Source organism: Corvus brachyrhynchos, unplaced genomic scaffold, assembly GCF_000691975.1.
Source record: "Corvus brachyrhynchos isolate BGI_N302 unplaced genomic scaffold, ASM69197v1 scaffold21, whole genome shotgun sequence".
NCBI lineage: Eukaryota > Metazoa > Chordata > Aves > Passeriformes > Corvidae > Corvus > Corvus brachyrhynchos.
This window is the reverse complement of record NW_008236924.1, coordinates 2,606,772-2,633,098: the sequence shown is the minus strand read 5'-3', so window position 1 is coordinate 2,633,098 and position 26,327 is coordinate 2,606,772. Positions and strand designations below refer to the sequence as shown.

The following is a 26,327-nucleotide window of genomic DNA, read 5'->3' as shown; positions in this document are numbered from 1 at the left end:
ATCTGGGCAATTTGCAATTTTGCATCATTAGGCTTATGGCCCCTCATTAGGCTGTGCAGTCTATGCCCCTCATTTCTCCTCTCTTAATTCTTTTAGTACCAGCAGCACTTAGTTGAATTTCTGGAACAGTCCTTACTAGGTATTTGGTTTCCTTTAAAATAAAATTTGCAGAAAACAAATACATAACATTTAAATGCCCTCCAGTGATCCATCTTCTAAACTACAGTACACATTAATTTTTCACAGAACTTTGTGAAGCAGTTTTGTTTTCTCATATCATATTTCAAGAGACAACAGAAAAGGACTTACTAAAAGCACTGATACAAGGCTTATCAGCAAAAACGCACATTCAAAAGAACTCACTCCAAAAATTGCCCCACTCCCTTTTTTATTCTCAAAGATTGCCATGAAATTGGAATTTCTGAAATATTAGAGAACTTGCATACTACCTTTAGTCAAGTGGGCAAATCATCAGAGGCCTGACACAAACTGGCTAAAAGCAGATGTTGAAAAATCACATTTCAAATCAGGAGAGGAACAGAAAAGGGGAAAATAAAACAAAAACACATGTGCAAAAAACATGTATATAAAAAAACCTGAAACAAGCAAGAAAACTGATCCTAATTGCTAATGGAACACGGGCAAAATAAGACCATTGAAGCAGATTTAATTGGCTTTCCACAAGTGACACCTCAAAGCAAGTAAGCAAATCTCGATGGCTGAGGAATTTTAAGGACATGTCTGTCCTGCCATCTGTCAAGGGTAAAGCAGGACCTGGAAGAACAGGTCCTGCCTTCAGGCAAGGGATGGACAAACTGACCTCTCCCTATCCTTCCTAACCTCATTTTCTCTGTGAAATCTGTGAAATTGGAGGAATACACATATGTAACACTTTACCAGATCTCTAGACTAGTAACAGGTTGGAACAGAGGAAACTGATAAAGCTTGTTCTGAGCCACACGATACAGCAGGTTTTGCTTTGGAATTTCAGTATAGAGTATCTTTTGTAGATTAATATGGACCTGAAAAGGAAGTAGGGGAAGCAAGGTTCATTTTCAAGCCCAAGACCTCTGCAAATATCCATTTTCTCTGGGAGTTACGCTGTTTCCAAGCCAAATGAAGCAATTCCCATACATTAAGCTTCAGGGTAAACTGCAAAGCACATCCAAGAAAAGGCTACTGGGCATGAGTGGGCTGGGGAGGAAGCAGCACATAGAGCAGCAATTAGGAATCTAAACCTAGACAAAATGATTTTAAATTCTGGCCCAAACCAATAATTGCTTTCAGTACTGAGAGTTATTTTTAAAAATTTCCTGAAGGATCTTTTAAAAATCTATTCCATTAAAACCTGGGAAGTTTTAGGTTGAGCAACCACATACTTAATTTCAGCAAACTGGAAGTGAATGAAGTGAAACATCTGACCATATCCAGTGTCACCATTTGATGTATCAGAGCTGTGTCAAAGCTACATATGAATGACCATATTGCCCTGACTAATCTAAAAACATACAGGGGTTTGTTTCACACATTGAAAAATACAAAAACAAACTTAGATGCCATGAGGGAACAGTTTTCCTTTTCCATTCACTGCACATGCATTTTTACAAAGACGACACATGGTAAATGGATAAGAACAATTTTCCATCATTAAGGAAGCCTTAAACAACCCCTGACTGCTAATACCATCATCTCTTAGGCTCCTACTAAATTGCAGTTATTTGTTCCAAACAAAACTATGAGGCCTGTGATATAATAGAGCAATTTAAGCAGTGAAGAATACAACACCTATAATTCAATTTCATGGCAACTGCTTTCATAACATCTTTCTATAACAGTTAAGATATAGGAAACTTCTGCCAATGTAGCAATTCTTTTCTAAGTAAGCCAGGCTCTCAAGAGAGAGGTGGGCTTTAAGTAGACAAATACTATAAACAATAAGCAGTTTGTATCGCCATGCCAGTCCTTTCAGGTCTATCTCCAGTTGGTTGCCACTCTTCTATTTCAGTTTCTATTTCATATTGAGAGGCTGTTGTCAGAAAAGGTAACAATAAAAGTCACCCGAGATCTCTAACCTTGAGAAAGTTTTCAGGCAGAGGAACATACAAGAGCTTCCCTTCCCATTCATCTTTGCTGTAACAGTCACCATATACCAAAAAGAGCTGTAAATCCCAGGTGTATGACCCTCCCAAGGAGTCAAGGAGGGAGCAGGGGGAAGATGGGGATATCAATAATGACTAGTCAATGCAGGAAGTACAGCAAGCACATTGTCCTAAAAGGACAAATCTAGTATTAGCTCAAAACCCCACAGCTGAACTGCATCCAACAGCAAATCTTTCTCATCCTTCACAGCAAATGATGAGGCCACTTGCTATCCTGGTGGAAAGTTCTTTAGAGTACAAACTCATGCAGACATCAAAATCAAGGTTTGTAAGGAGCAACAGTGATAACTCTCCTTCGTTCATTATTGAACCATGTCCCCATGTTCACTTTATAGACTTAAATCATACACCCAATCAGGGATTTCCTTCAGGGTTTGATGGCTGGAACAAACATCAGAGCAATAGTTTCAGGAAGTCTTTGCAATGGCATAGAAAAGCCCTGAAGACAAAAACCTTTCCATCTTTTCTCCCCAGCTTTCTCTTCCTTATAAGCCTCCTTCCCCTGCACAGGGACAAGGATTTGGGCAGAGATCTGGATAGAGGAGCTTCAGCAATGAAAGCTGCCCATGCAGAACAGAACAGGATTCCCCACAAAGAAAAGGCAGGACACTTGTCATGGACTAGATCTGGTGGAACGGATCAAGAGCACTCGCCTCTAACCTTGATGAAATGGATGAGCAACAGGGACATGTTGTGTCTCAGTGACTGTAGGCTGCAGAAATATTCCTCTACTCAAGAAGAAATATTCCTACTGATGAAACGTGTATCTGGTCATAAATCATTCCTCGCCAATCAGCTCTGCTTGAACCCTAGAGAAGCAGGACAAGAAATCCACCTCAAGTCCCATCCTATGCTACCCGCTCTACCCTCAAAGCAGAAAACCAGTAAAATCACAATGGTTTAGTAGCTCCTGCTGCATTTCCTGTCTGTTCATACTTTTATTTTATGTCATTTTAAATAGACAAGCTACTGCTTTGAGCATGAACCATTCAATTCTGAAATTCTTCTTCAACAACTATTCCACCAACACGAAGGGACAACAGCTAGAACCACTTGAACTCTAAGTGTGTTACTATTAGGAACCCCACATAAGAATGGCACTTCAGTTCTCCCTGCTTAATTTCTACACTGCGAGGCATCAAAACAGGCTGCTACGCTGAAACTACAACAAGATCCCAATCTCTCCATCCACTTCAAGAAAACATTGAATGAGATAATGAAAGTTGTTGTACTGACCTCTACAATTAGGGAGAAAAAATTAAGCACCTCTGTATTTAGATTAGCTAACCGCAAGGTAATAGTAATTTCTGGAAGTGTATACATAGAAAATAAGAGTCAACTGAACTAATTTCATCCCCTCTAACCCTTGATTTGGTTGCTTCTACATGCTGCATCTGGTTGCATATCAAAAGTTCAGTAGGGCTGTTCTTTAAACTCAACAGGAGACGCACAGCTCTTTTTATCTGAAGATATTCAATCTGTACTCATCAGTGACTTCTTCCCGTACCCCATTAATTAGCTCTGCATGCTGCCTGCCATTAGAAACACGAAGAAAACTCCAAATGAAAATGTGCACTGCTCCTGACAAAATGAGACGGACACAAGTGGCACCTCTCTGCACTGCAGATGCAAAATACTAAGTAGGACTAAAACTGGGTGTTTTGGGGAGGAAAATGCGACTTCACAAAGGTAAGACTTTGCAAGTTCCAACAGCACACCTGGTGTTTAAATCATTTTGGTAATAAAATGTGCATGTTGTTTAGAGTGTCAAGAGTGCAGTAAAGGAGTGTGATGCATACTGCAAACTCACGAGGAAACTGGAGTCCCTTCTCTGTTCTGCTTAAGATGGGGCTCATCACACCCACCTACAAGGGTCATAGAAACACTGAATGTCCTGGCTTGCAAGGGACCTTAATGATATTTAGTTCTGACCCCTGTGCCATGCATAGGGACACCTTCCCCCAGACAAGGCTTCTCAGATCTCCATCCAAGGTGATTATTGAGGTGCCTTCTGGAGCCGGTGGAGAGAAACCACCATGTCTAATGTGCATTTCATTATATCCTCAGACAGAAGTGGAAGATAAAGGGATTCAACGGCATGGAGGTGCCTTTATTTTCAAGACTTACAGTGGGAATAGAAAAAAAACCAACTAGGCAGCTTTTGTTGGCTAAAGCTAAGCTAAGTTTGGTTTTACTGCAAACACCTCAGTGACCATAAGCTGGCCACAGACCCCTCTGCATCTCAAATCTGCAGGCAGAAGGCAGGGATGCCACATCTTCCTTCATGATTCGCAATGACCATGGTCACCTTGGATTGAAATATGGAAAAAGGACAGCCTTCAACAGTGTATGGCATAATATTTAATTTCAAGTAGAGCTTCACATTACTGATGCAGTAACAACAACAAAAATATTCTGTAACTCCTGATGTTTTTAGCAACCAATCCTCTCACATAAGCACAGTGATTTAAAGAAAGTCACCATGCAGCCCCATCATTTCTGAGCACTATGACAAAAGCATATCAAAAAGCCAAAATAGAACTAGGCATTTCTGCGAAAAAAAGAGCAAAGCCACAGCTTCAGCAACTACTAGAGCATTACACAAAAATATAGCATTTACTGAATATTTCACCATTTCAGGACTCTCAATCATTCAGCTGGTTGTGGTGTTAGTTGATTGTCAGGCCTGATGCTGATTAAAAATCTCTATCCCAATCCAATTCCCCTCGCCACGCTCCTATGGCATATTTGTCTTTTATAGGGGACCTTGATGTCAACACTTAACAGAGTTTATCCTTCTTCCAGCAGCGTGAAGGACCTGACCTGACTGAGACAGGACAATGGAATTACCTTCTATTATTTCCCCACCAGCTTCTTCAGCTGAAAGACGGTTTCTGCTGGGAGCAAAAACATCTCAGACACCCCAAATTCTGAATGTTTTAGAAGCATCTCTCAGGGTTGGGTCCTTCTGCTGTCACATTTCTTCTCTTTGCCCAGAGAAGCTGTGGCTGCCCCACCCCTGGAGGTGTTCAAAGCCAGGATGGAGCTGAGTGACCTGGTGTAGTGGAAGGTGTCCCTGCCCATGGCAAGGGGATGGAACTAGACAACCTCTAAGACACCTTTCAGCCCAAACCATTCTATGATTTTATGACTCTCTTTAAGAAGAGGTGTGAGACAAAACTCCCTCCAAAGTCCAACAAAGCTCTGCCAGCACTGCCAGAAGGAGGTGGGCAGAGAGCAGGACCTCTCACACTTAATTCAGTAGAAGCTGAAAATTATTTACAACTGCTGCCTTTGCTGAAGAAAGCACAGGCAGAATTCTTCTGCACTGAAAACACAAAAGGATGGGTCAGGGTCCTGCTACACAAGCATGGATTTCAAATGATGAGCTTATACAGTTACTTTTCGTTCACTTAAAGCATCCCTAATTTATAAAGTACCAAAGGGATTACTTGTCACACAAACTCTCATCTTAATTATACTTAAGACATCGCACCTGTCCCTGACTAATATTAAAAGGGAGGGGCTGGGGAGGAGGCATCTTTGTTTTTTGGGCTTGAGGATAAGATAAAGATGGAAGATTGGTAATAGGAAGGCAGAGACTGCTATAGCACACATTTCACAGCATCTGCCTCAGCTGGCCTTTCTTTATAAAGTCAACACTTCCCTTGCTACAACACATAAAATAGACAAAACAGAGTAGGAAAGGTTGAGCACATGAATTTTACAGATGGAGAACCAAAGGCCAGGGAAGTTAAAACACGTGCCAGGGCTCTCCAGTAAGTACATGCTGCAGGTCTGCACCAAGAGCAGCCACCCAGGACCTGAGCAGGATACAGCTCACAAGGGTATTTTTCTTCAAGGTAGTTTCCCAAGTCTCTTTTCTTACGTATTACAAAAAATATTGAAAATTAACTCTTAAAATTCCCATACTGAAAGAAATCTCATGCAAAGTCTACTTTCAAGTTTCATTTCAGGCAATTTTCTCTCCCCACTGCTGAGGTTCCTCACACAAAGGACTTTATACCTATTGATTGATTGATAACTTCTGCAAACACTTTATTCTTATAAACCAACCATGGCCAGAGAAAATGTTCAGACAGGGTCTGTATTACCTATTCAAATTCATTAGCTCAATCAGCCTTCTCAACCTCTTATGTTTGATTAAGTCTCATCTCCCACAAACTGATTAAATCTAGTCAGCCTCTTTAAATTATTATTCCTCATTGGTCCAGTAGTGCTAAATGTTTCTAAATGTGACAGCAATCTGGTTTTAAACAAACCAGCTGCAGAGCCTATAAAATCATCCTTAGCAAGCTGGTCATTGCTTTGATAGATTCAGCAGCAGCAGTGAGTGGATGTGAGTCCTGTCCAGCACAGATGGGCCACGTAAGGCCGGAGGAGCCCGGAGCGCACACACCAGTATTTCAGTATTTCGACAAATTTTGCTCTGCAAGCACAAAAGCCCAAAATAAAAGGCCTAAAGGCCAAATGTTAAAAGGAAAGCAGCACATCAGAAATACAGAAATTCGTGGGAAGCTCCCGAGCCTGCCATTCAGGGGCTGCTGACCCAAACACACTGGATGCGTATCTCAGCTTCTGCTGCTCTACTTGCACATGTACACTTCTAAAAATCTCTTTTTTAAAATTATTAACTTTTTTCTTTAAATAGTAAGCAAGACTCCAGCTGTCCTTTTAACACAAAAAAAAAAAATTCCCTGCATAATCATCTGCCTGGCAGTGGGAGGAAGTGAACACGCCACTGCCTGAAATGGAGTTTATGGATAAAAGACCATCAAGTCTGATGTTATATAAGGACCTTGGACCCCAAATTCATTTTTAGAAACGAGATCATTCTTAGGCAGGTGAGTTTGCATCCTCTTGCACAAATGAAGAGCCCCTGCCACTCTCTTCCCTACATGCAGTATAGCCTCTCTTACAAAATGTTCTGATCATTTCAGCAAATTAATGAGAACCAGATGGCTTTTTTTTCTTTTTGAACCATTGCTCTCCAGCTTGTACAGGGCCACTCACGGTTCTAAGTAGTACCACAACAAATATTAGAAACACAGAGAAATATTTCAGTGCTGTGTCAAGCTGGGATGATAAATGTGAGAGAAATCTCTTGAAAAGTCTTCCACTGGCCAAATTAAGGACGGCTTTGCAGCAAAGAAAACTCCTGATATAAAGTGTTCTTTTGCAAACACCATTCTTCTGGATTGACCTCTTGTAACAGATACATAAACAAGCACATGTGCAAAGAGGTTTTCCTCCAGGGGTTTGTGCTCCTCAGCAATTGGGGAATCGTTGAGGAAAAAAAAATTATTAGCAGGTCACAGGAGATTGCTCTTTGTGTTGCTCAGCTGAGCTTTCTGTCTTCCAAAGGTAAACAGCCTTTTCAGCCACAGCAGTAACACGATGCAGGCAATCACCAGTCATGTTGAATTGCCATCAAACCACTGACGTTCAGTAAATTAAAGTCCCCAAGCCATCAGCTGTGCTCAGGGCCCATTTCAACCTGAGGATGTTCCATTACATTTTTTTCAAAGGAACTACTTTTTTTTTTAACCTGGGAAATTGCAAGCAATTGCGTTCAGCAAGCAAATAATAGAAAATTCATACATGCTGTAGAATAGGAATGAGATGCCTGGAAAACATCAAGTGAGGACAAGGATCTGGTGATGATAGTAGGAGAAAAAAAAAACTTGATATAGATGCACAAGGGCAAAGTTGGAACCACTGGAACCCAGAACAGCAGCAGACTGACTTTGTGAAAACAGTTTAAATTGCTGACTGTGTATCAGTCTGGGGGCTACAGCATCAGCAGAAACTTCTTTTTTTGCCTTGAAATACCCATTTCCGGTGTAAAAACCTCACTGCCCATATAAGCCTCTTACACCTACAGGCTTCTCAGCCTGACATGCTCAAGATCTGGAGTCCTCAAGGCTTAAGGATGCAGAAGTATCCCTGCCCATGGATCTGAAAATCACTTCAAATGACTTGCTCACCCCCTTTTGGTGTGCCTGTCATACATGGAGATTTTTCAGGTATGCAGCAGCAATCGAACCTCAGCTAAGTGGCTTCATGAAAAAACTTAAGTGCTTAGAGCCTTAGCTGGGAGAGCTGGAGCCACACAGCTGCACATTGAAACTCTGTTACTGTAATTAATATAATTAAGTATGAAAGTATATATAAATAATAAAGTGATTTATTCAAATTATAATTCAATTCTAGTGAGCATCTTTATAATATATTTTCTCACAAAACTGAATCTTTCTCTCCACGTCCTCTTTGGCACACCCAACAGACATGAACAGAAATGACATAAATTCTCAGTGGGCTGGTGGATCCATGAACCACAGACTTTACTGAGAGGTTACAAATTTTGATCAAACCAAGCAGGACACGTCAACTGCACCCTCAGCAACATCTCCTGCTGTCACAGGCCCTTATGGTGGCGTCTCACAATTGAGGAGTGTAAAGCCCTAGGCTTGGATTTCTTGTTACAGATGTGCTGCTTTGTCCATTAGCCTGTAATTTGTTTATTCTCCTTTTTCCAAACTGAAATTCAAAAGGGACTGCCAGGACAGACAATTCAATCTAAACAGGTTGCCTAAATACACTCATCCTGGGGCAGGCCCAGTGGTTATTTGAGGCTGGCAGCTGGCACCTGTGGCCTTCGGTGCGGCACTTTCGGACACTGATGGAAGAGGACAGCTGGCTGGGCTGGCACGAGGTGCCAGGTTTGATTGATGGAGTGGTCCGAGTGTCACAGGCTCGTGGGCTGTCATTAACAGTCTGCGCTTCCTCCGAGCAGGAGGCTGCACCATGCGGCAAAGCACCGGAGCTCGGGTCACTCCAAGAGCAGGGCCTGTGTGCTATCCTACCTCCCACAGACACACAGCCTCACTAAACTTCTTCTTTTTACACATAACCACGTCTATTTTTGCAGATGAGGGGTACAGAGCATCGCAGCACACAACTGCTGAGAAGTCACTCCCTTTTGCATGGAAAATTCAGTGGTTTTTATGGATAAACGAGTCGTGAAATGTTTTGTCCGGGCTATTTAATTCATCAACTAGCTGGACAGCAAATATGCTAGGATGTTAATTTAACAGAATTATTCCCCTCTCAATAAGGTAAATGTTAGATGAAGATCATTAGGCAGCCTGGCAGCCCTGTCATCCTCCTTCTGCCAAACCCACAACGTGAAGGAGCTGCTAAAGAGGCTCTGGCAGTGTGAAGCTTGATAATCTTCCCTGAGTGGATCCTCCTGCTGCCGTGTTTCCTGTATTCTTGGAGCTGGTTTAGGTTTGTTCCTTTACTCTACAGTTTCATTTGTCTTTTAGAATACCAAAGCTATGATTTCAAAAGTCAAACATCGACATGGAAATCCATCAATACATTCACAGGAAAAACAAAGCCTTCTGCTGAAATGCTGCTGTGTGTGTCACATCACAGCCAGGAACCCTATTCCTGATGTGCTATCAAGTTTGTTTGACCATCAAATAAAATAACTTTCACAAATTGGGTTAGTGTTTTTCCCCACGGGAAGTGCCATTACTTATAAGTAGATCTTGACCTTACAAATGAACTTCATCCTGCCTTAGATAGCTCAAAAATGGGCCAGAGTTTCTGGCAGTTGTGTGATTGAGGGCTGCATTCCCCTTTGGGGGAAAAAAAAAGAAAAGTAACTCTGTTATTGGTTCAGATCTTAAAACTGAAAAATCTTTATGATAAAAATATTTCATTTTTTTTCCCCACTCTCAACTCACTAGAATGCCTTAAGGAAAACAAAAGTCTAAACAGAGGAGAACAAATACTGCAAATTACAACAAGGAACAGTGTAAGGGAACTCTTGCATTAAACCCTCCTAAAATAATTTGGCCTGCTCCTGGCTACAGAAAAATACACACAAAGTCCTAATAAGACAACCACCTGAATTTTGATTTTTTTTCCCCCCAGAAACTATAAAACAAATCAGAACTGTTAATAATTCTACGACAACATAACAGTGCACTATTTTTTCTTTTTCTAGTAGAAGAGAGGTATTTAAAAGCACCCCAGACTTCCAGGATGGAAACATTGTAGTTCAACTGAATTGGATTTCATTTCTGACTTCTTAGTCCCTTATTTCTAGACGTTTTCCTTTGTCTTAACTTTAAAAAGTTTGGTAAATTCTTACAGCAGGGGTTTTATTTTCCTGGGCATTCATACAGCACCAGCCCAGCACAGCCTCCAGCACCAACATACCCCCCAGTTAGTGTGTGGGAAGGGGGGAAAGGATACAGGATAAGCTACATTTATTGCCTTTCCTGACATTTTTACCCACTCAAATCTCTGTGGGTTCTCGAGTCACACTCATCACTGTTAGATTCATTTCTAAATGCACATAAAGCAACAGGATGAACGTCTGGGTTGTTATTCATCTAGGTTCTTCCCCAACATTAGGAATTCTTCTAACTAATGTGGCAGAGCTGAAGCCAAAACAGCTCCCTTGTGTTTACTTATCTTCATGAAAAAACTACTGAAGCATCTCAAAACTCTGCCCCCTCTGGGTCCTGAACAGGCTGACACGTCTCTCCCTTGTTTCCATTCCATTTTTGTTCAATTGAGGCTGCATTACGTGGTTATTGTCTCATGTCTGAGCCCACGACTGTTCAAAGCCTGCCTCTTCCATGTGGATAGTGCTTTTGTAGAAAAGATAATAAAATTTATTCAGCAGCTCTTAAAAGTCTCCTCACATACGAAGGCATGTGGGGAAAACAGCCCTTCAAAGCTTTGAAGCTCTATACCAAAACATCTGTTCAGGTTTCAAGGAGTTTGCAGCCCAGTTCCCAGAGCTGGAGGTAGAAGACTCCTTCAGAGCTCTGGTACAGCTTTTTTCAAACATCTCCCTGCAATCAAACATAGAGGCTTGAGCTTAAATACAAACTGTAATACCTCTTCCCCTCTCCATGTTTTCAGGTCTCTTTATCTAATTCTTCCAGCAGTTTTTCCTATAAAATCTATTATGATGTCTCAGCAGTAAGATTTGGATTTCTTGGGTATTTTCAGTTGGAAAGACAAGGGCCAACTTGCATGTTGGACAACAAATCCCACAGCAGCATTTAAATGGACCTGTTAACCAACATAATCATCCTAATACTTACCACTGGCAAAGATGAAAAGTGTACAAGACATGCAGGACCATACAATACATACAAAACCACTTTAAGAACAGCTGGAGCTGACGAGCTCAAAGGTTCACTGAACTTAAATCAATTGGCCTAAATCATTGAACTAAAACAGCTACTGTTTGACCTGGGAGAAATAGAACAGGATACAAACACCAGGCTCTTCCAAAATAATCCCAACTTGTGGCCCCAGAGCTTCTTGAGCCAGCAGATGTTGTCTCTGTACATGAGAACCACCGGTGTATTTCTCACAGCCACATCCTGAACCTGCAGAAAGCTTCAGCTACCAGATTATCCTGCACAGAGATTTCCAGAAGCAGGTTCTGTGTGAGGAATAATCTTGCTCTGTATATTTTTGAAGTAATTAGAAGTTTTTATATGATGCTTTCTGATTCTTCAGTTATGAAAGAGAATGAACAGTATCCCCTCTCAGCTTTTCCCATATCACGATTAGCAGACTTTCACCACCATCCCCTCAGTCACCTCTTCTCCAGCTGTTTTTCCATGTACTAAATTGTTCAGTCATTCCATCCTTTTCTTTAAATTTAAACCTATTTTTTCAGTCATTCCATCCTTTTCTTTAAATTTAAACCTATTTGTTCAGTCATTTCACTCTTTTCTTTAAATTTAAAGCTATTATCACCTGCCTGGCAAGGAACAGTTTGAAATTTGACTTCTCATTGACCAGGAGAAATATGCAGCCACAGCATTATCTACAGAGCATATCTTTAAAGAGATAAAATCTTGAGCAGAGGTGGTAGAGAGAGAGCACAGATTCTTTTGGATCACACCAAAATACCAAAAACCCTTTCTGTGAGGAACATCACTGCCACAAGGTCTGCAATGACACCTCACACCACCACATCCAGCAGAATTTTTTACTATTCTCTCCAAAATTACTTGTGCTACATGAGAAATACTTTCCCAAGTCTCTCCTCTTTGACTTTCTCCTTACAGAACCTCTAGGATGAAAACCCCTATGGCCCTCATATTGCTGAGCTTGGGAGTTAGCAGCAGCCACGGCATCGATGAAACAAAAAAACTGATGACATTCTTTACAAAGACCACAAAACAGAAGTGTAAAAGATTCTCAGTTTAGCTGTCCTTTAAAGTTTCCTCTGCCCTTTTCTCTTTAGAGTTTTAGCAATCGCTGAGAAGAATTTCTCATGTGGGTAATTTGATTTTTATCTCTTGAGTGGGCGGAAAGGACTAAGAGGATGATTGTTGGCCTGACCAAAGGAAGGCTGGGAAGAGCTGAACTTCTGAATATGCCAAACAAGCAAACACTCGGGGAAAAAGCCTATTTACACCGAAGGACAGTGCTGGCATAGAAACAAGGGGGTGCAAACCAGCTGTGAATAAATACCTGCTGGAGATCAGACAACGAGGTTCTATACCAGTTTTCCAGGGGAAGTAGTGAGGGCAAAAAGTGTTCATACTTCTAAAATGGAGTTTGGTCAGTTAATGAAAGGACTCCTGTGATGTGATTGCTTATGATGGCAGGGAAACAGACCTAATGACCCAGGAGGCCCCTTCCCAGACATATATTCTCCTGGTGAGGGGTCAGCCTGCACAATGAGTAGAAAGAACAGGTAATAGTAGACCTTGTGTGAAATTCTGGTGAATTTTCTGGGTTTTGTCCAGAACTGCAGGAAAGGTGCATTTTCAGTCCAGGTACACAAGTGAGGCTACTGCAGTTTTATATAAAACCCTACCAAGATACTCTTTTTTACACCATTTGAAAAAGACCAATTCAGCACTGCTAAAAAGCACACAAATACTAAAAAAATATATATAAATTTTTTTTTTAAAAGCTGATGACTTCAGAGCCAGGAAATATAGATTCCTGCAAAATTTGGTTTCCTACTGAAGTGGGAGAAAGAGACACCAGTCCTCAGAATTAATCTTCAATAAATACAATTATGCCCCTTTAAGCTTCTCTAACCCTCTTGGCTCCAGGTGCTCAGCAGCCAATCAGGGCACTTTGTTACTGAGTTACTCTGGAGGAAAATTTAGAGTTCTTCAGAAACAAACCAAGATCAGTCATTGAAAATTGTCTCTCCAAGCCAACAGTGTGTGGAGCACACACCCAGCAGTGCCTCCAGTCTCCTGCACAGGCAGAGCAGCTGCCATGGGCACTTCTGGCCATCCTAAACAAGCATCAGCTACAGGCAGGAACATCAACTCATCCATGCCAGAGAAGGCAGATGTCTACCTCACTTTCCCAGGACTTCAGCAGTCTTCATTCAGAGATGGAGCAGGACACTGGGACACAGATTGCCATCACATCCCTTCTCTCTCTTGTTTTTTAACCTAGATTGTTTCTCAGTCATACTTTCCCCTTAAACTGTGCTGTGGTGAGTTTACAAAACCTCTTCAAATCTGCTCAGCAATCACTCAGAACTATCCCCCTTTGCAGCCAGGGGATGCTTTCCTTTTGTATTTTTCATCCATCGTACACCAAAAACAACCCCAAAACAAAAGCTTTAATTAATAAACCTCTATTTAGCTTTAATACAAACACAGCATCTTTTTCATAAAACCAAGATTTCCCTTACAGTGTGGAATTACATTTTGAAAGGACTGCATAAACCATCTCAGAAATACATTCACCAGCTTGTCAAAAGGTGTGGAATACAGCACCATCAGCAGCAAGGTAGCTTGTACCCGATATCAGGGATTTTTAACACCACAACACACCATTAGCTCATTTAATTTGATCAGTCACACAAGGCAGTCTCCCACAGTCTCCCCCTGTAGTAAGGCTACACCTTCAGTCCAACCAAAAGTCTCCCAGAAAGTCATTCCGTCATGATCTGAGCACATCAAAAGCAAGAAAACGTACAACCAACACACAGTTTGGCCTTCTCTATCCTGAAGTGTCTAACTGCTAATTTTCCTGTCCTTAATTTGGAGCTGTTGGTTATTCACATGCCTTTCTCCACTAAACTAAAGGCCTGTTATCTGTCCCAGTGAAATGCAACACAGAGCAAAGCCCAGCTGTGCAATTCAGTCTGACAAAGAGAGATAACTTGCCCTTGTCCAACTGGAGCAGCTTCCAAGTCTAGTGGAATATCACACTTCTAATTCAGCTACACCAATTTCTACCAGTAAGAAATACGACTCCCACAGCCACAGCAGCAGTTTTCAATAAGCTGCTAAAAGATAATGATTTCCAAGAATTTTTATTAATAAAATGCAAACTATAACAAAGCTGATGTCTAGCACTTATCTCACATTGCTTTTTCTCACCTATCCTGGCTATGTTCACAGTAATGAAACAAATGTTCATTCTCGTATTTATGCTCTGCTCAAAATTTCTGTGCTTCCCCACACCTCTAGTCAGCTGTATCTGAATGATGGCAACCAGATAAAGATAACATGATTGTAAAAATAAATCAGAACAGTGCAGAAATGTTCTTTTGGGGTTTTTTTTTAGTCTACAAAATCAGTCCCTTCCCTTTGCTTCGTGTCCAGTCACCACAGTTAATAAACTGTGCTCTCTCATAAGCAAAGTGATTTTTCTCAGTAGAGAAAGCTGACTATTTCTGCTTTAAAGAGCAAACATTTACACAATCCTCATGGCTCCTAGGATTCCTCACATCACAAGTTTCCTATGTAGAAACCTCCTCCCACATACACACTCCACCAGGCTGTGTTGCTGGAAGGGCTTAAAATACAGATTGCCTCCTTCTCTACACACTCCTGCCCTAACCCTTGCACTCTTCTTAGAGACAAAAGAAATCAGGATTGCTATTTAAATTACACAGCATGCAATACACTGGAGAAAAGCTGGGAATTTTAGCCTTTAAGAAGTGATATGGACTTCCCATAAAGGTGTGAGGTTTAATTGCGGATGCATCCCACAAGGAAAAGGGAGAGCACAAATAAATCTCTGTTTGGGCACTTCAGAGAAAATTACAACTGTAACACAACTTGGAAATGAAAGAGCAGTCTGAGGAAAGCCACCTTCACATGAGGACACCAGAAACATTAGGACAATTCAACGCAGGCTCTCTCCAGTCCCTTCTGGTCAGTGAGGTCCATTTTTACTGCTATAAGAATACCTAAGCCAGCAGCTGAAGCCAGTATTTGCAACAAGAATTAAAACATCACTAATTACAAAGGAACTCCCAGTAACTGCAGGCTTTATATAAGCTGTACAGCAGCATCTCAGGGCAGATGCCTGAGCAGCCTGTAAAGCATCCTTCTCTCACTGCCTGTGGGATGAGAACGTTAAATGCAAGAGTGCTGCAAACATCAGTGTATTAAAACTGCCCGCTGCAACAGAGATGAACAATTGCAAAGAGCCTTTGTCAAGCCATGTGGAGCACTTTCTACTACTCTAACTGCGTCAGAGGAGCTGACCTGCTTGCATTCCAGCAGGAGTTTTGAGCTGACTTCAAGTCGCACGCAGGAGCTAAGAGAATGAAGAGAAGCGCTGGAGTTGTTTTACAAAAGCAGCCAACAGCGAGGTCTGCTTTTGTTAATACAATCATTATATGAAAAAGATGTCAAATGCTAGCTTTTATGCCAACTGAAACTTCGTCTTGGGAAAAACGCTCTTTGAAAGCTGCAATCACTCTGGCTGCCTTCAAACCAAGCATTTTAGACCTAAAGAATCATTTTAGTTTCTTTTTATTTTCCGCTTCACACAAAGCCCAATTATTTCCTTGCTATAATATGATGGTTTCACCTCTCCATTTGCTGGAAGATGTCCAGCCCACCCAGTATCCACAGTTCTCACCACACACCTAACCAGTACTTCAACTTCCATCCAAACCCATTCTTGCAATACCTTCCCAGACTCCCAGCAAGAATTTCCCCATCCAATATCCAGTTCCTACCTTCTAAAATCCTCTCACTCTAAAGCCTCAATCCCTCCTCCTGCTTCCAGTAAGGTTCCTGCCTCACAAATTACTCCCCTATATCCATCTTACCTAGAAAGCCTTTAAGTCCAAACTCATCTAAAGCATTCTGATAATAGAAAAGCATCTAGGTGTGGATTATTTTATACCTAAGTGAAATGCACAGGGAGATACAGCCAGACGACCCCAAGCATAACTTATCTTTAAGCCAGTGTGACAATCAGAAGAAACAGCACAATCAGAATCCCCTGTGGCCCCTCCATTAATACGAGACTTTGCCTACAGCAGCCATGGAGAATTGCATTGAGGTTTGCATGGTATTTCATATCAGCTGTGGGAGTGATACTGAAGGTCACAGCAAAGGCACTGCATCTACCTGAAGTTTTATTCAGAGCAGCAGTGGAAGCAGCCAAGAAGTTCGTCCAGAGAAGTTTAAAGCAAGCTGCAAGGGATGGAAGAGATCTCCAGAGGAGACTTTAAGCAACGTGAGGTGTATATGGCAATAAACCTACAGCTCAAAAATCACTCAGAGGCATAAGCACTCAGCTTCTCTCTCCTCCCCGTTAAATCACACTTCCCTCCCACAGATGAGAGCCGCTGGGAGAGCTCTGCGCCAGCCAGGGGAACAGACTGGGATGAGTGGGGAGAGATTAACTGAAAACTGAGGAAGAGGAGGATGCTCAAGATAGCAAGCAGCAGCTCTGCAGGGCAAACAGGGAAGAGAAACTGTGCTCAAAAAGCAGATTTAGAGAACTGGGTGGCAAATGTCTAGAGTCACTGGGGCTTGGGACTGCAAACAGATTTCCTAATGACGGAAGCAATGAAACACTAATTTTTTACCTACACAAGTCTTACTTCTGGGGTGATGAGTCCCCTTCCCTGAAGCCTCTGGTTTCCACAACCCTGAAAACTGGAATTTTCTCTGAGCTTCATTTCTCATCCATAAATCAGAGTAATGATGCCATGTCTAGCTCCTGGGGTCTTCCTTCAAGTAGTACTTTAACTGTTGTGAAAACTATGCAAATATCCCTCATGTTACCACAGTGGATACCAAGACAGTCACAACAAGAGGCAGTTCTGGTCTTAACATCTTCAGAAGAAATTAAGTCACCTGACACTAAGAATGAAGCACCTCTTTCTCCTTTGAACTAAGAAAGTCAAGTAACTTCAAATCTTTGCCAACAGAACAGCTCTTATAGGTTAGGAAAAAATATGTAAATAACAAAATTCACTGGTGCCAGCCCAGACAGAACCAGTCCTGCCCCTGTTTGCTCTGCCCTGAGAGGTGGCACCTACAGGGACTCCTCATGGTTATCATATACCTAAGAAACAGAACAGGCAATGTCCATTGCCTCTCTTGACTGCTTTAAAACAGTTCCTCCAGTTTAACCCAGAAGGGTCCTCACACCCCATTTAAAACAACTCATATGTGTCTTTACAGTAGATAATTCTTCTCTTTTAAAGAGGGAAGTAAATTAAACTCTGAACCCTAATCCCATTAATAGCCCTGCCTGACACTATAAATCACTGATGTAGCATTTTGCTCATGCCCATAAATTACTGACACCATGTCCTCCTGCAGAAGATTCCTTCTCTTTAAAAGCATATTAATATGTTTGCACCTACTCTCCTTGTTAAATAAACTGGCTCACACTTTCAGCTTTCCTAGTGCTCTAGGCACCAATTTGAAATTTCATAATCAATGATATCATTTTCCTTCACGGCAGTAATTTTATTACTGCTCTTGGGTGTGACAGGCATTTGTGACCATTTCTGCCTGTCTTCATCTGAAATTCCTAATCTTCCTTCCTTCCCTCCTCCCTGAAAAACCTGTGCAAAATTGATAAAATAACATCAATAAATCAAGGCTCTTGCATTTTGCCTGAAGTGACTGTATTTCAGATTTCTTCTCTGAAACACAAACAAGGACATAGTTCATCTAGTTCAACAGCAAGACCAAAAGGGGTATAAAATGATGATGATGTTTTGTGGCAGTTATTGCCAGTTTAGTTAATATGACTGACTGCTTTTCCTGTGCAAGCTGTCTCTTCTAGATTACCCTATCTTTGAAATAATCACCACTACCACCTAACATTTAGTAATAATTTACTCCACAGCAATTGATATGACAGAGCCCACATGAGCTGAAACAAAATTGCAACATTCAAGGAAAAAAAAATTAATTCACATTTGTTTCTGACAATTCGGAGTCCCTGTTGACCAACCTGCACACTGCACTGTTGAAGTACAGTACATTTAGAACTTTTCAGATGCAGCATCAAAGGAATAAAGTTCCAACTGAAGTTGCCACTTTATTCCCACTAATTTCAGAAGTTTTCATGAGAGCGAGAACAGGAGACAAGAAATCTGTGTATTAATCAAGTTCTAAAACAAGCTGCAGAAAGATGCCTGCCCATCCCTGAATTCAGCTGATTTCATCAACCACACAGTTCTTAAGGACACTTAAATCCACTCCCATTTCCACAAACATCTGGAGAGACTGAAAGTGGAATAGAGCTGATAGTATCTACTGCGTTTTCTTTCAGGGAGAGAGGTTTTTTTCAAGGTTAAATAATAGATTTCCCTCTTCCTCTTACCCCCCATTAAGACAAAGCCTTCCAGAGGCAGGCTGGGGATCATACACGCATTCTCTTAGCCAGGGTTGAATAAAACAGAACTTCTTTGAACTTCTTTGATTTTTTCCCCTCAGCCGTAATTTTTAGGTGAGATAAAATACTGCATGTGTGATATACAGATTTAGACTATGGAAGCTTAGAACAAGTGACCTAATTCAAAAGAAAGATTTCCACGAAACAGATAATTCCATTTTTTTTCTCCTAACCACTTTTTTAATAAACCTGATTCAAGATACTTAAAAGTAACTTATGACCTCAGATTCCATAAAGTATTCTGTTCTCCCTTGAGCTATCTCAGAGCAATCCAATTTTTTTTCCTGTTGGGCAACCACACTGACATAAGAATTTTCATTAAACTTTTATCTGCAAATATGATGCAATGGTGCTAATTTAAAACTGCACAAGAGGAAGTCCATAACTGAGGCAAAAGTAAATGGACAACACCAGCAAAAGAATTTTCAATTTTAAGTCAGATATTGCATTAGGGCAAAACAATTGTTCAAACAGTCATATTTAATCGTTATTAATTATTTATCTCATGGGAGAAAAATATGTCAAGAGCTTGTTAGGTATAACAAACCATTAACGTGAGCAACCCCCCATAAGTCAGATGCAGTTTTTTACTCAGAAAAGCTGTTAATCTCTTCCAGGAGTTAAAGCCCAAACACTTACATGCAAATTTTGAAAAGGCTGAAGCAGCAGAACGTAACTGAACCAAAACTTTTCTATGAAAAGAGCAATGCACATTCTGGAATGAAGAATTCCTTCTTGTCTGTTTTATTAATTCCTTCTTCTTGACATTCATATTTCTATCATAAATTAGCTGCAACTTTCTCTTCCCACAAAATGAAACCTGTGCTAGCAGACAAGTTCATATTCACTGTGACTTACTGAAACATCCATGTAACCTTTTTTTCTTGCAGATTATTTTTACAGAAATTCCTTTTAACCAAGGTAGAAGCAAGTTCTTTTACAATGCCATGGCAGCAGCAATTTGTTTTGCTCTAGTAGGTTCTATTTACTGAGCTAATAAAGACACTCATAAACTAAACACAAAAGTGATTTTAAATTTAAAATTATCATTCTGACTTCAAGCTACATACATGAAGCTTACATGTTGCTTTTGCTCCCAGATGAAGCTGAAAAGAAATATCAGATCTGACATACAAAGCTGCTTTGAGGAACTATAGCAGAAAAGTGGCTTCACATTTTGCTGCTCTTCAATACCATCTATTTGTTCATGGTCCCTTTCAGACTGGAAAGATTTTACCCTTTTTCTTATGGCTAACGTGTGAGGAATTAAAAAATAAAGTAAGAAAATAATATCTCAAACTGTGGTTAGATAGATACTATTGCAAAAATCTATATCCCCACATCCCTACTTGCCAGCGTCACAGTTTATGGAACAGAGAACAATTCGGTATTTCAAAGGAAGCCAATAACCATCATGAGAGCTCCCATGGGTGACGTTACTTAATCTGCAGTTTCATCTTCCAGAGGAAGAAGGAGACTACAAGGAAAAACTATTTCCATAAACAAGGGTCTTAAAAAGCCAAAGAGGAAAAAAGGTTTGGGGTAAGTTTCAAAATTCGGGCATTTCTGTCTAACAATTCTGGTCATGCCCTTCCTCCCCTCAAAGCTGGGGAATAATTTAAAGGGAGTGAAAGCCCAAGACTTTGGGAAATGCAGATCTTGGGGAGCATGATATCAAAAGGGGCCAATAGGAAGAAGGAATTTCTCCATTTCTGCATCAGACTCCCTGTGGCTCTATCAAAGCAGCAGCAGTAACACTTTACACCTTCCAGAGCACGTGCCCCACAACACACCTCACATGAGCAACTCCATCCCTGCCAGAACAAATGTTAAAGCAGTTTGTTACTCCTCATCCTCCTCTTTGATCATTTCAAAGCTTTGAACAGTAACAGACTGCTGAGGAGAGCTACCAGCACCGACAGGGAGAGAGGATCTGCTACAAGCTGATATGAGGCTCACAGAGACAGCGTGCAAGGGATCTCCCGGTACCAGCACCGACAGGGAGAGAGGATCTGCTACAGCTGATATGCGGCTCACAGAGACAGCGTGCAAGGGATCTCCCGTGGAGGAAAAACAGAAGGAATTGCAGGCACTTCATCCTACAAGGATCAACAAATCCCACAGACTGCATGAAATTGCTTTGCAAAAGGAAATATGAGAGGAACAGAAGTTACCTGCAATTTCATTGTTCTCACTGAAATGCAACCGACATTTTTAGGAGACTGAGGAAAAAGGGCATTATTTATGTCTATTTGGAGGACATAGAGAAAGCAAGAAGGGAGGGGAGGAAGATTCTCTTCTGCCAGTTTTGAGACCAGGCAAGTGGCTTAGCTAAATAAACAAGGTCTTCTAAAGCATACTGATAATAATTTAGAACTATAAGCGAAATCTGCATTCCACTGGCAAAGCTGTAAAACTTGCCTGGAGACTACACACGGTGCTCTAATCACACAGGCTCCTCAGAGCTGACCCATAAAAGCAAGAGCAATGACTGACAGATGCACTAAAAGTTTCTGACTTGCTTTTTGAGGGAACAAGCCACTGATTCGTGCGTGGAAGCTATTCCAAACTGTTCAGAGTCATGTAGAATAAGCAGCCTTTTGCTCAGCTGCCAACATCCCAGCCCGAAAGCTCAACGAGATGACTTCAGACAGAAACATAAAGCCTCTGTGTTTCTACCTACTATAGCTTGCACTAAATTCCCCTCTCTGGCACAGAGGATCTCGGTGCCAGGGAACAACAGTGAATTCACAGGCCAAAGGCTCACATCTGCTGCTTGGCTTTGAAATCTTTCCTTGCTTTTACAGACTTAAACTGCAAAGGAAGCCAGAGCCCAGTGCCACTTGGAAGACCCCACTGACCATTCTGTGGCCACAAAGACCAGCCTGGAGACCTCCATCACTGAACAGCTTCAGGTTTTGAAGTGCTGCTTCCCACACATGGTTACATCACTGATTCAAGACCTGAATCTCCAGAAATGTCTTGCTGGTGCACATCTACTGGGATTAGAAGGTTCAAGGTGCCTCCAAATGTTAATCAGGAAAACAGGAAGACAGGACGATCCACAAACAAAGAACCAAGAACCGTAAGAACCATGAATGGTCTAGGTCAGAAGGGACCATAAAGATCATCACACCCTAGCATGACAGGGAAACTTTCTGCTAGACCAGGTTGCTCAAAGCCCCATCCAGCTTGGCCTTAAACACTTCCTGCATTGGGATAACATGCTGCTCTTCTTATGGAAAAGGAGATTAAATACAAAAGTATCTCCTGTCTAAGACCACCAACCTATCTCCTGTGCTAGTCTGTCCAGCAGTTTCTGGCAGAAACGTGTTTCAGTCTTGGTCATTACTTCATCAAACCAAGCAGCAGCCTTTACAGCTGAGACACTGTCCTTTCTCCACAGACTGCTCAGGACTCCCTCTGAAATGGAACCATCAGTTGTAAGGTCTCCCCTCTGCACCCAGATTTCAGGACCAAGAACACTTAGTTACCAAATGAAACGCTATCTGTGAGCAAGCATGAGCAGCCTTTCAGCTCTGACAGGAAACCAGACACGGGGTAATTCTTGTCTTTATTCACACACAGACTGACTGCAGTGATTTCAAACACTTGCCTTTTTTTCTCTGCAATGCATACCATATCATTACTGCCCAAGAGACCACTTTACACTTGGCTCTCCTGCCTCCTTTCTCCTGCTTTGTTGTATAAAGTTATATGGAAAATAATACCTAAGTGGCTCCGCATCCTGCAGGGAAGTAGCTTAAAACATCACTCAGTTTTTCTGAAAATTTTCATGCCACTGCAAACAAAAAAAAAAAAAGTCAGTCATTATACCTCAAACGTGACAGTTTCTTTTGGATTGAAAACTGTAAATTAAGTAAAAAATATTTATTTATTCAAACACATGGGTTTGCTTTCCACCAAAACACTTCTGAGAGTTGCAAAGATGACAGTAACCTGTGATACCTGCTCTGCATCACCCTTGTGGCTGCCTTGTTATTTCTGGAAACCCAAAAGGTACCTCCTGAAAAATCAAATCATTCTGTCCTAATTAGAAGCTTCTGAAGACAAACTTCAGTTGGGATGTACACTTCCCACACATTAAACACCAATTCAGAAAGTAGGAAGCCCTTCTCAGCATGTCCTTCAGATGAGAGGTTGCAGGCTTAAAAACACCAGGTTTAAAACCCAAGCTGAAAACTCTGCTGTTTAATAATGAAACACAGCAGTTGCCTTTCAGCTCCTAGAGTTTTTCTAGTAATAAGTAAAACCCTGACTGCAGCAAGACAAGTTTTGGGAAGCTTCCTCACAATCACCAAGTTTTACAGGACAGGAATTTGCCCTCTCAATGCAAATGTGGGGGTGATAAACTCTTTTTCCTCACACAACTGGTATGACAGTAAGATGTAGAACTGCATTAAAGCCATCACAGTCCCTTTCCAGGGATGACACTGTCTTCTAGTCTGGTGATCAAACACAGAGTTTGTGAACAATCAGGTCAAAATACCTCAAGTGCCACAGGTTCCCCGTGTTCATCCTTGTTGGTGGAAAACTGGAATATTAATTGGGCTGGTTTAGCCTTTCTGCAGCAAACTCTTGCCACTTAAAAGCACCTCACAGTCAAGGGTCATTCCAAAGAATGAAGATGCATTATTGTTGGAGAAGCAGAAGTGCATGAAGGGGAAGTGAGCACTTTAGATCCTGGCCCTCTGATCACGTAATGCCGCTCACACTGCTAATCTGAACATTTGTCAGGGATGTGAGACAGTCTAACGCCCATTCTTGCTAGGCAAGGCAGGGACTACCAGCAGCCAAAACACAAATTTAAGGACTATTAATAACTTAATTTCCAAAGGCAGTTAGCATTTTTATTTGTGGCGAAAATTTAGTTGCTTTGTACGCTTTTCTGCAAAAACAGAACTTGTCTGTAGTAGGCTAGGAACCAGATATGACCTCATTTGGGCTCTAAATCAGTGATGCAAACTTTTCAGGGCAGATATCCAGTGATTCAAGATCCACAACATGACAGGATTTTTGCCTGCATGCTACCAAAAGCCAAAACACGCTTTGGGACTGTTTGACAGCGTGTGTGGTTTAGGCAGCCCAAGCACTGTGCCCTGAAACCAACACCACTCACATCACATAAGCACACTGCTTCTTAGAAACACTTGCACTCTCCATTTTCATCTACTTAAGGGGAAGTGGTAAGGCTCTAAGTCTCACAATCAAAGTACTGGTTCACCTCATGAGGACAATTTATTTTTTACTTTCTGTACAACTGTATAAGGCAACTCCAACATGCACTTTTATTTAACTAAACATAATCTGCTGGTAACAAAATGTAAGACCTCTTTAAAACACTCTGTGTTGCTTCCAGCAGCGTGCAGCTGGAGTTATACAAATGACTGCATCCCCCCGTGCTACTTTCTGACGTGGTATAAATTGGCATAATTCTGCTGAGTCCTGTTGATTTACACCAAAGGGTGGCTGATCCACATAGTTTCAAGCTTTGAAAATGAGACACAAAAATACATTTGATATGCCCCACCTGAGTAACACCCGAGGCCAACTACTGTCATTTGGGCAGCACGTCCCCTCACAGTCCCCTTTCCCTGCCTGCCAGTCAAGCCCAGCACCAGAGGGGTCCCTTTGGGCACCTAAACCCTGCTTCACAGGAAGCTGTAACTACCTCATTAAGGGCTTTAATCACTTAAAAATTGCTAGAAGTAGCAAAGGGAAAAAGCATGTAAGTTCCTCTCTTAAATGTAATTAACGTGTGATGTTCTGCTCTTGACTAGAACAATTACACAGGTAGGACTTGAAGTTTCAAAGCCCTCCTCGTCCTGATGCCTCAGAGCATTCCAGCTGAATACTGTGTTGTTTACTCCTTAACTTTTAACTGAGAGGCCCTGAAATATAATCAATGCTCACTTTTGAAACCCTACAATTTTAATTACCATTTTCAGAAACCCTCTATCACATGTTTTATGTACAATCAATGCTGACCCATAAAGGGAAAGCACTTTCACATTTTGGTGTACTCGAAGTTTGCTCTTTAAAAAGAAAACAATCAATTACTGATCATCTAACTGCCTGTGTGCACATCTATTGCTCTTCTATTATTGCAGATTAGACATGATTACGTCCCAAGAAAGCAAAAATGCCATAAAACTCCACTTCTGGTTTGTTCAGTATAAGAATTTATTTTTGTTCTTACTTACAATGATAGATTTGGGGTTTCTTTAAACCTAAACAAAGCACTGTTCCCTGTGTAGCAGCTAAGGGGGGAAAAAATAATTAAACCTTGAAACAGCACAATTTGATCAATGTGTTTTGACACAGCTTCCTTCTAAATCATTCTTAATATGCTGAGATCTGAATGCATGTTGACACATCAAGATACCATTGTGTGAGAGTTGCCACGCATTGAAAGAAAACTCTTCATACACATAGCTCTGGTTTTAATATGTTGTAGCAGATCATGCCATAAGAAGCTTGTCACTTCCAGATTTTGAGTGTTTCTTTTTGTTTCATCTGAAGTGGGGGGTCAATCTGCAATCTTTTCAAAGAGGCATTACAAAGTATCAGTGAGAAAACTACTGGCTTTAAACATGCAAGAATAATGCTTTCCTAATTAGCACGCATAAATAAGAGGCACAAAAAGCCCAGTTAACAGACACTGAGAGAAAAGATGTGCCAGGACATCCACATTCTCTGCTGTTAGTTCATCAGGCTGATAAAATGCTAAAGAAAAAGCCTACCTTAAATTTCTGTTGAAAATCGTTAGCTGAAGTAGAAAAAGTAGTGTATTTTTACAAAAATTGGTGTATCAGGTACATCTCAGCCAACCTGCTAAAATCAATAGCATTTACACTGGCCACTCAGAAAAGATGAACTAATAGGTTTATATTTGGGAGTAAAGACTCAAATATAGTAAGAATAAGCCCAACCTTTTCTTACTTGCTCTTGTTCCCCTCTTCAAAGGGCCTAAAACTGTTCATCACACACAGACACGTGTCTGGCAGCAGACTGAAGAACAGCCATCCTGTGGTAACATGCAAACCAGAGATTTGCACAAATATGGCCAGCTAAACTCAGAAACAGAAAGGATGTGTGAGTACATACATGCTATGGAACACTAAACTCAGCACAGAAGTTGCACAAATCTTATTACTGAAAAAAATCAGGTCACAAAAGCCAGTGTATTCTCAGAAACAAGGCATAGCTCATAGTAAATACTTCAGTATTTTTTGCTGCCCAAATGATACCCAGCTGTGTTTGAAGTCCCATTACTCCCTATCCCTAGGAAGTCAAGTGCAGCTCAACCAAAGCAGGAGACAAAGTCATTTCTCTTCAGAGGAGAAAAGAAAGAAGAAAAGGGAAATGAGAGCTTTGAAGGAAGTTTAAGGGTGAAGAAAAGGCAGCAATGGGGTCTTGGGCTGCCTGATCAGC

The 26,327-nt window shown here is 41.2% G+C and overlaps 1 protein-coding gene across 2 annotated transcripts in view; it reads right to left on the bottom strand.

The window, feature by feature from the left end:
• SGCD (sarcoglycan delta) overlaps window positions 1–22,679 on the bottom strand; it is a 259,400-nt gene extending 236,721 nt beyond the window's left edge. For both annotated transcript variants that reach the window (XM_017728137.1, XM_017728139.1), the window contains exon 1: window positions 22,604–22,679. The gene's annotated coding sequence lies outside the window, so the exon portion shown is untranslated. The remainder of the gene's footprint in view (window positions 1–22,603) is intronic.
• Window positions 22,680–26,327: the final 3,648 nt, after the last annotated feature.